We start from the raw sequence: 7,311 nt of genomic DNA on the forward strand, positions 1-7,311 counted from the left end.
ACTCCTTGCTCCCTTCAGCATTGCCCTGACATTTCTGCAAGCAACTTTACTTTCTGGCAATAATAGGATATTCCAGACCCATCCTAAATATTTTCTGTCCAAAGTTAGCTACCTTCCAAGGAATTTAGGGAGGGAGAAAACAAGCATATACTTTTGAAATGAGACAAGCTGGGACCTGGAATCTAGCACCCTTTGCTACAGTGCATGCACCTGGACAAATGTCTCTTGGAGCAACAGAATACAAAAAAAACTATATAGGACTAAAAATAACTGCATGCATATGCAGTTGGGGCAAATTATGAACAACAAGATACAAAAAGACCAAAAACCCAACTGCCACTTCTGAGGTGTCGAGGGCAAAATCAGGGTACTGCACATAATTCCTGCACACAGCACCACCAAGGAAGTGGGCCGACCACCTAAGCCACCCTTCCAGCCTGACACTCACCCCATTTAGGGATCAACTCACACCCCCATGCACACACCAAGAGCGAGCAAGGGCATCTGTTACTTGTTTTCGTTCCCTTGTGCTGCAGCATGAGTCCCAATAAAGCCTTGCCTGAATTTCTCATCTGGCCTCTTAGCAATTTCTATTGATTAAGGAGTCCAAGAACCTTGGTCAGGAACAGAGAGAGGTTATGAAATCAGAAATAGAAGTTTTCCAATAATTTTTCTCAGCAAAAGGTCTTGCTAGATGGATTTGGGGGCCTGAGAAAGAGTCTAAAGTAAGATTGCATTTTCCTTATATACTATATTTTCTATTTTCTATCGTTCCTCTTGCCCAAGAAGAAAAAGATGGCCCACAGTAGAGCTCATTTTAATAAGAAATATATATTAATTACTCTATAAAACTTGAAGTTGTTTTAGGATTTGTGAACATTGTTTCAATAACATTGTTAAAAAAGAACCATTTGAAAATTGATAATTTAAAATTGCCTCAATTGATGTAAATGAGTCAAAAGGAAATGTGGCTAAGCTTCTTCAGGTGTGTTAAAATTCCACTTGCTCTCTTCCTCCTAATAGAAGGTTTTCTTTCTTTTTAAAAGTATTTCAGACATCTCTTCCTGAGCAAGTGCAAAGGTTTATGTGATGTATTGATAGAAGTAAATTTTCCATGGAGTCCTGTACCCTTTTAGCAGTTACTGTATTTGGATGCTAGGACTGCACATGAATTGGGGGCAAAATTGCTGCTCTTATGATTGGGTCCCTTTTAGAGACAGCTGGAAAAAATGTTTGCTTTTTAGAGCATCATTTCACATTGATTCTAATTCTTAAAATATTTGCTGTACCCTACTTTATTCACAGAGCTCGGGACAGGGAGACAAATTGTATGACAGAGAAAAGCAGATTGCTTGAAGCCATGAGTTGAGGCTACTTTAGTGACAGAAGAATGAGTCACTTTCCTGGTCAGCTTTCTTAAGGCATTTGAGTGGGGGAATTTCTCACATGTTCTTCCAGAAAGAGTAGTGGAAGTATCCACTCTTTTGATTATTGGCACATGTATAGATGTTGGCGTTAGACCTTCACATGGATGTCAGGTCTTTGAGTTGGGAGAACCTGAAAAGGTGATTATACTTCTTTCAGACTCAGTTTGGTTATCTGTAAAACTAAAATAATTACAGCCTTCCACGTTTTTGTGAGGATTACTTGACTGTAATATATGTAAAAAGTTAACATGGCAATTATTAATGATGAAATTAAGTAGGAAGTTGAATTGCATGCCTGAGAGCCAGCTGCTTATATGAGACAGAATTGCAAATTCAGCCCCTGTGTCCTGTTTCCCAGTGTATGGAGTCTCAAACAGCAGTGCTCCTAGCCCTTCTCTCTGGTCCTGGAGAGGGAACTGCAGCTCCAGAGTCTCTTCAGAGCTCCCTGTTGGGATATATGGGGCTGTTAGGACTCTGCCTTCTATTAAAATAGAGGCCAGGAAGGGTATGGCTCTTGGTTTTTAAATTTTGCATTTATATTTTTGGACCTCAATTCCTAGTATATTACCAAAATTGTTTAGTCTAACACTCACTTCTTGGTTCTTTCCCCTGTCGCTCCCAATTCCTAATCTCCCCCATGGGCACATACACAGCTATGTTTGGTATGCATCCTTAAATGTGTATATATCCCCTATCAAATAAGTCATGTTGTGTGTTTGAAATTTATATTATTGGTATTATGCTATAAAAGTGTCACTTTTTTCTACTCAGTACCATATTTTGGATTGATCATGTTCTTCTGTGAACAGTGCTGTTATGCTATTCAGTGCTTCTAACATTTGCATAGTAATTCATAGTAAATGTTTACTACTTTTAATTTATTCATTTCTGCATACAACTCCTGGCTGGCACAAAGAACATCCTGGTATGTGTTCCCTTGTGGACCTGAATTAGATTAGACTACTTGCTGTAGAATATTGTGCAAAGGACTTTTTTGCACAATGTTATGAGGTACAACCAGATTACTTTCTAAAATGGCTGCAACTATCTACATTCTCCCCAAGAGCACCTCTGTGTCCTTGTAAACACTTGATTAGATTTATCTTCCTTGAATATTTTAGTTTGCATTATTGTTATTGACTACTGGTGAGTTGAAGTTATATCTCTATACTTCCTCATGATTTGGACCTTCTATCAAGTGGGTCTTTATTTTTTTAACCATGTTTAACTCTTATCAAATAGGTCATCAAATCTATTTACAAAAGTTTAGTTAAAATGTACTTGTAAGTCCATCTGGGCTTTAGGCTTTTTCTTCTTTTGAGGGGATGTTTCTATACTATTTCAGTGTATCAGATTTATTCAAATTTTGTTTCTTGTGCCAACTTTGGTATTTTATATTTTCTAGAAACGTATTCATTTTGTTTAGGTTGTCAAATTTGTTTGCAAACAGTCATTCATAAGATTCTTTTATAATTATTCTAACTTCATTTGGATTCTTACTCATTTTCTCATTTACGTCTTTGCTCTTCTATTTTTATCAGCTTTGACAGAGGTTTACATAACTTACGGATCATTGATCTTCAAAAAAGCCTATCTCTTGGTTTTGTTATCCTTTTCTCTTATTTTTCCTAATTCTTTATTGATTTCTTCTGCCCTTTATGTTTGTCATTTAATTCTTTTTTGAGTGTGCTCTGCCCTCTTAATCTACATTTTTGTGGGGTTTTTTAACATCTTTATTGGAGTATAATTGCTTTACAATGGTGTGTTAGTTTCTGCTTTATAACAAAGTGAATCAGCTATACATATACATATATCCCCATATCTCCTCCCTCTTGTGTCTCCCTCCCACCCTCCCTATCCCACCCCTCTAGGTGGTCACAAAGCACCAAGCTGATCTCCCTGTGCTATGTGGCTGCTTCCCACTATGGGTTTTACATTTGGTAGTGTATATATGTCCATGCCACTCCCTCACTTCGTCCCAGCTTACCCTTCCCACTCCCCATGTCCTCAAGTCCATTCTCTACGTCTGCGTCTTTACTCCTGTCCTGCCCCTAGCTTCCTCAGAAGCTTTTTTTTTTTTTTAGATTCCATATATATGTGTTAGCATACGATATTTGTTTTTCTCTTTCTGACTTACTTCACTCTGTATGACAGAGTCTGGGTCCACCCACCTCACTACAAATAATTCAATTTCGTTTCTTTTTATAGCTGAGTAATACTCCATTGTATATTCCAAATCTACATTTTTGAATTGAGAATTTAGTTTTTTGTTTTCCCTGAAAATGTACTTAAGTTGTATGTTTCCCACTACTACATAAGTTGTGTCCTACAGTTTTGGCATTTAGCATTTTCATTGTTGTAGTCTGTCCTATGCTGTTGCATTATGCATTTCCACATGTTCTGGAATTTATTTTAGGGGTTCCTTTTTAACTCACAATTCTTGGCTGTCTTTTTATTTGTTTCTAATGCTATTACATTAGAGGTTTATATTAATTCTTTGGAATTGAATGAGTCTTCCTTTATAGCCTCATATGTAATCAATTTTTATAACTGTTACATGTATATTCAAAAAGTATATGTATTTTGAGCTTTTGAGTATAAATTTCTCATCTGTTAGGGCAAACCATTAAACTACTGGATCTTTATCAATCTGATAAGTGGGAAATTATATCCCAGTGTAGTTTTTATTTGCTTTTTTCTTATTATGAATGGGTTTAAGCTTCTTTTCTGTGAATTGTCTATATTTCTTGCCCAATATTCAATTGGAAAGTGACCTTTTACTTATATAATAGGGAGGTTAGCTTCTTATGATGTGATCTGCAAATTTTTTTCCAGTGTATTATTTGTTTTTTGAATTTGCTTACAGTCCTCTTTTGCCATGCAAAATTGATTTTTACGTTATCTAATTTACCAATATTTTCTTTTAAGGCTCTTAAGTTTTGATTCATATTTAAAAGGCCTATATCTTGAGACAATTTAATATGTTTCACATGATTTCTCCTTCTGTACTTTCATTTTTCTTACATTTTAAGTTTTTTCATAAGAATCTCATTCTACCCCCATATGACTACCCCATTTCTCAGCATCATTTACAAATAATCCACCTTTCCCACTTATTGTAAATGTCAACTCAAGCATATACTAAATAAACAGATGTAGTTTGGTACATTTATGTATTTCCTATTCTTTTAATACCGGTTATATTAAACAGGTATTAAGTCTACTATCTCTTGTCAATTGTTTTCAGAGAGGGGGTTTTGCCATCTCTGGCTATAATTGTGAATTTGTCTGTTTTTCTTTTTTGGTTCTATAGGCTTTTGCTTTATGTGTTTTGAAGTTCTTGTATTAAATGCCTAAACCTTTGGGATTATTATGTACTCTTAACTAATATATCCCCGTATCATTACAAAATGAACTTCTTAGTCCCTGGCAATATTCTTTGCTCCCAAACCTACTTTATCTGATATTAATATACACACTCTAGCTTTCTTTTAATTAGTCTTAGCATAGCATATCTTTTCCCATCCTTTTACTTTTAACCTATTTGTGTCTTTCTATTTAAAATGTGTTTCTCGTGAAGAGCATACAATTGGGTATTGTTTTTAAAACTCAGTCTGCAAATCTCTGCTGTTTAATTGCAGTGTTTACACCATTCACATTTAAAAAATTGTTGAAGTGAAATTTACATAATATGAAAATAGCCATTTTTTTAATCCTCAATAAACTTTATTTAGACACAAAGAGACACAACAGAAAATACATACACAGATACAGATTTTTTTTTCTCTATAGGATGAACAAACATCACATAGGGAATTTAAAAATTGGGTGCATGGAATGTAAGAAAAAATTGCAAAGTTCCTTGTTCACTCACACTTAAAACAAACACATATTTCAGGGGAAGACAGGGATATACCATCCCTACAGCAGAATTCACAGTTGTCTATAACAGTACACAGGTGTTAGGAAGGTAATCAAAGGAGTTAGGGATCCAGTTACTCTTGATATGACAGAATGCTCACAACACTAGTAGAACTCTGTTTAAACAGAAGACAGAATCGAAGATGCCACACCCCCTGCACAGATGCTCTGCAAGCTGTCGGCTAGGTCATAAAGCAGCTCAGCAGAAATGCCACGTTAACTTTCAGCTTGTGGGAAAATAGCCATTTTTAAGTGAACAATTTAGTAGTATTTAGTACATTCACAATGTTGTTCATCCACCACCTGTCTAGTTCCAAAACATTTTCATCATTCCAAAGTAAAACCCCTTACCCATTAAGCAGTTTCTCCTCATTCTCCCCTTAGCCCCACTAAGGCAACCACTAATCTGCATTCTATCTCTATGGATTTATTTGTTTTGGATATTTCATATAAATGGAATCATGCAATATGTGACGTTTTGTATATGGCTTCCTTAGCATAATGTTTTGCAGGTTCATCCATGTAAGCATTATTTGTACTTCAGTTTTTTTATGGTTGACTAATATTCCACTGTATGTATGTACCACATTTGTTTATCTGTTCATTGTTGGATGTTTGGGATATTTACACCTTTTGGCTATTGTGAATAGTGCTGCTGTGAACATGTGTGTACTTGTACTTGTTTTCAGTTCTTTGGGTATATACCTAGGAGTGGAATTGTTGAATCATATGGTAATTCTGTGCTTAACTTTTTGAGGAACTGCCAAATTGCTGTCTACAGTAGCTGAAGCATTTTACATTCCCACCAGCAGTATACAAGGTTTCCAGTTTTTCCACATCCTAACACTTATTTTCCTTTTTTAAGAATTATAGCCATCCTAGTGGATGTGAAGTGGCACTTCGTGTGGTTTTGATTTGCATTTCCCTAATGACTAATGATGTTAAGCATTGTTTTGTGTGCTTGTTGGCCATTTGTATATCTTCTTTGGAGAAATGTCTATTCAAGTCCTTTGCCCAAATTTTAATTGGGTTGTCTTTTTATTGTTGAGTCATAAAAAGTTATTTATATATATTGGATACTAGACCCTTATCCTATACATAATTTGCAAATATTCTCCCTTTCTGTCGGTTATCTTTTCACTTTCTTGATAATGTCTTTTGATGCACAAAAGTTAATTTTTATTTTTATGAAGTCCATCTTACCCAACCAATGAGATGTAAGCAAAAGGGATGATTATCATTTCTGTGCCTGCTTTATCTGCCCTTCCTCTACCCTATTTGCTGGGAGATATTGAGAATTTTAATACTCATCTTTGCCCCAAAGATGGAAACTACTTGTTCAGGAAGGCAGAGCTATCCCACCAGTCCTGGACTGCTCACCCTTAGACTCTTACATGAGGGAGAAATGTATGATATTTAGGTCACAGTATTTTGGGGTCTTTATTATATCAACATAATCTACACCCTAACTTATACAACTCCAGTGTGCCATACAAATATTACCATTTTCTCTTCGTGCCATGATAAAGGTTGGGAAGCACCATGATCTGCACCATTTCTTCTTGGTCCCTTTTGCTAGCCCCTCCTCCTCAGTGTCATAAAGGGGAAAATCCTTTCTCTCCTATCCATCCAGGTATTTAGCTTATTCTGGCCCCAAGATATACATTGAATACCCCTAATTCTTGTAGAAAAGTTGAGCATATAATGGGTGTTGGCCAAAGGAAGCTATTGCCTTGCCTTGGGAGGCACCTGGGGTAAATAAAGGTTGGTGGGCCCTGGTGCTGGAAGCCCCCAGGATGTCCCCCTCCACCAACCCCCCAGGAGTCCAGCACCCATGAAAGACTGTACCTGCATTATGGGTTGCCCTGGCATAGTGTTTCCTTCCTATTTGGGAGACAAGTCTTTTTCTCCTGCTCTGCTTGACCTGAGACAAACAACGATACCAGGTAAAACGAGCCTCTCA

At 36.4% G+C, this 7,311-nt stretch overlaps 1 protein-coding gene across 1 annotated transcript in view; it reads right to left on the bottom strand.

Moving 5' to 3' along the window:
• Nucleotides 1-7,311, bottom strand: part of ZNF569 (zinc finger protein 569) — a 108,172-nt gene that overhangs the window by 4,523 nt on the left and 96,338 nt on the right. The window lies entirely within an intron of this gene.

The sequence above is a fragment of the Balaenoptera acutorostrata genome, chromosome 19 (genome assembly GCF_949987535.1).
Source record: "Balaenoptera acutorostrata chromosome 19, mBalAcu1.1, whole genome shotgun sequence".
Taxonomy (NCBI): domain Eukaryota; kingdom Metazoa; phylum Chordata; class Mammalia; order Artiodactyla; family Balaenopteridae; genus Balaenoptera; species Balaenoptera acutorostrata.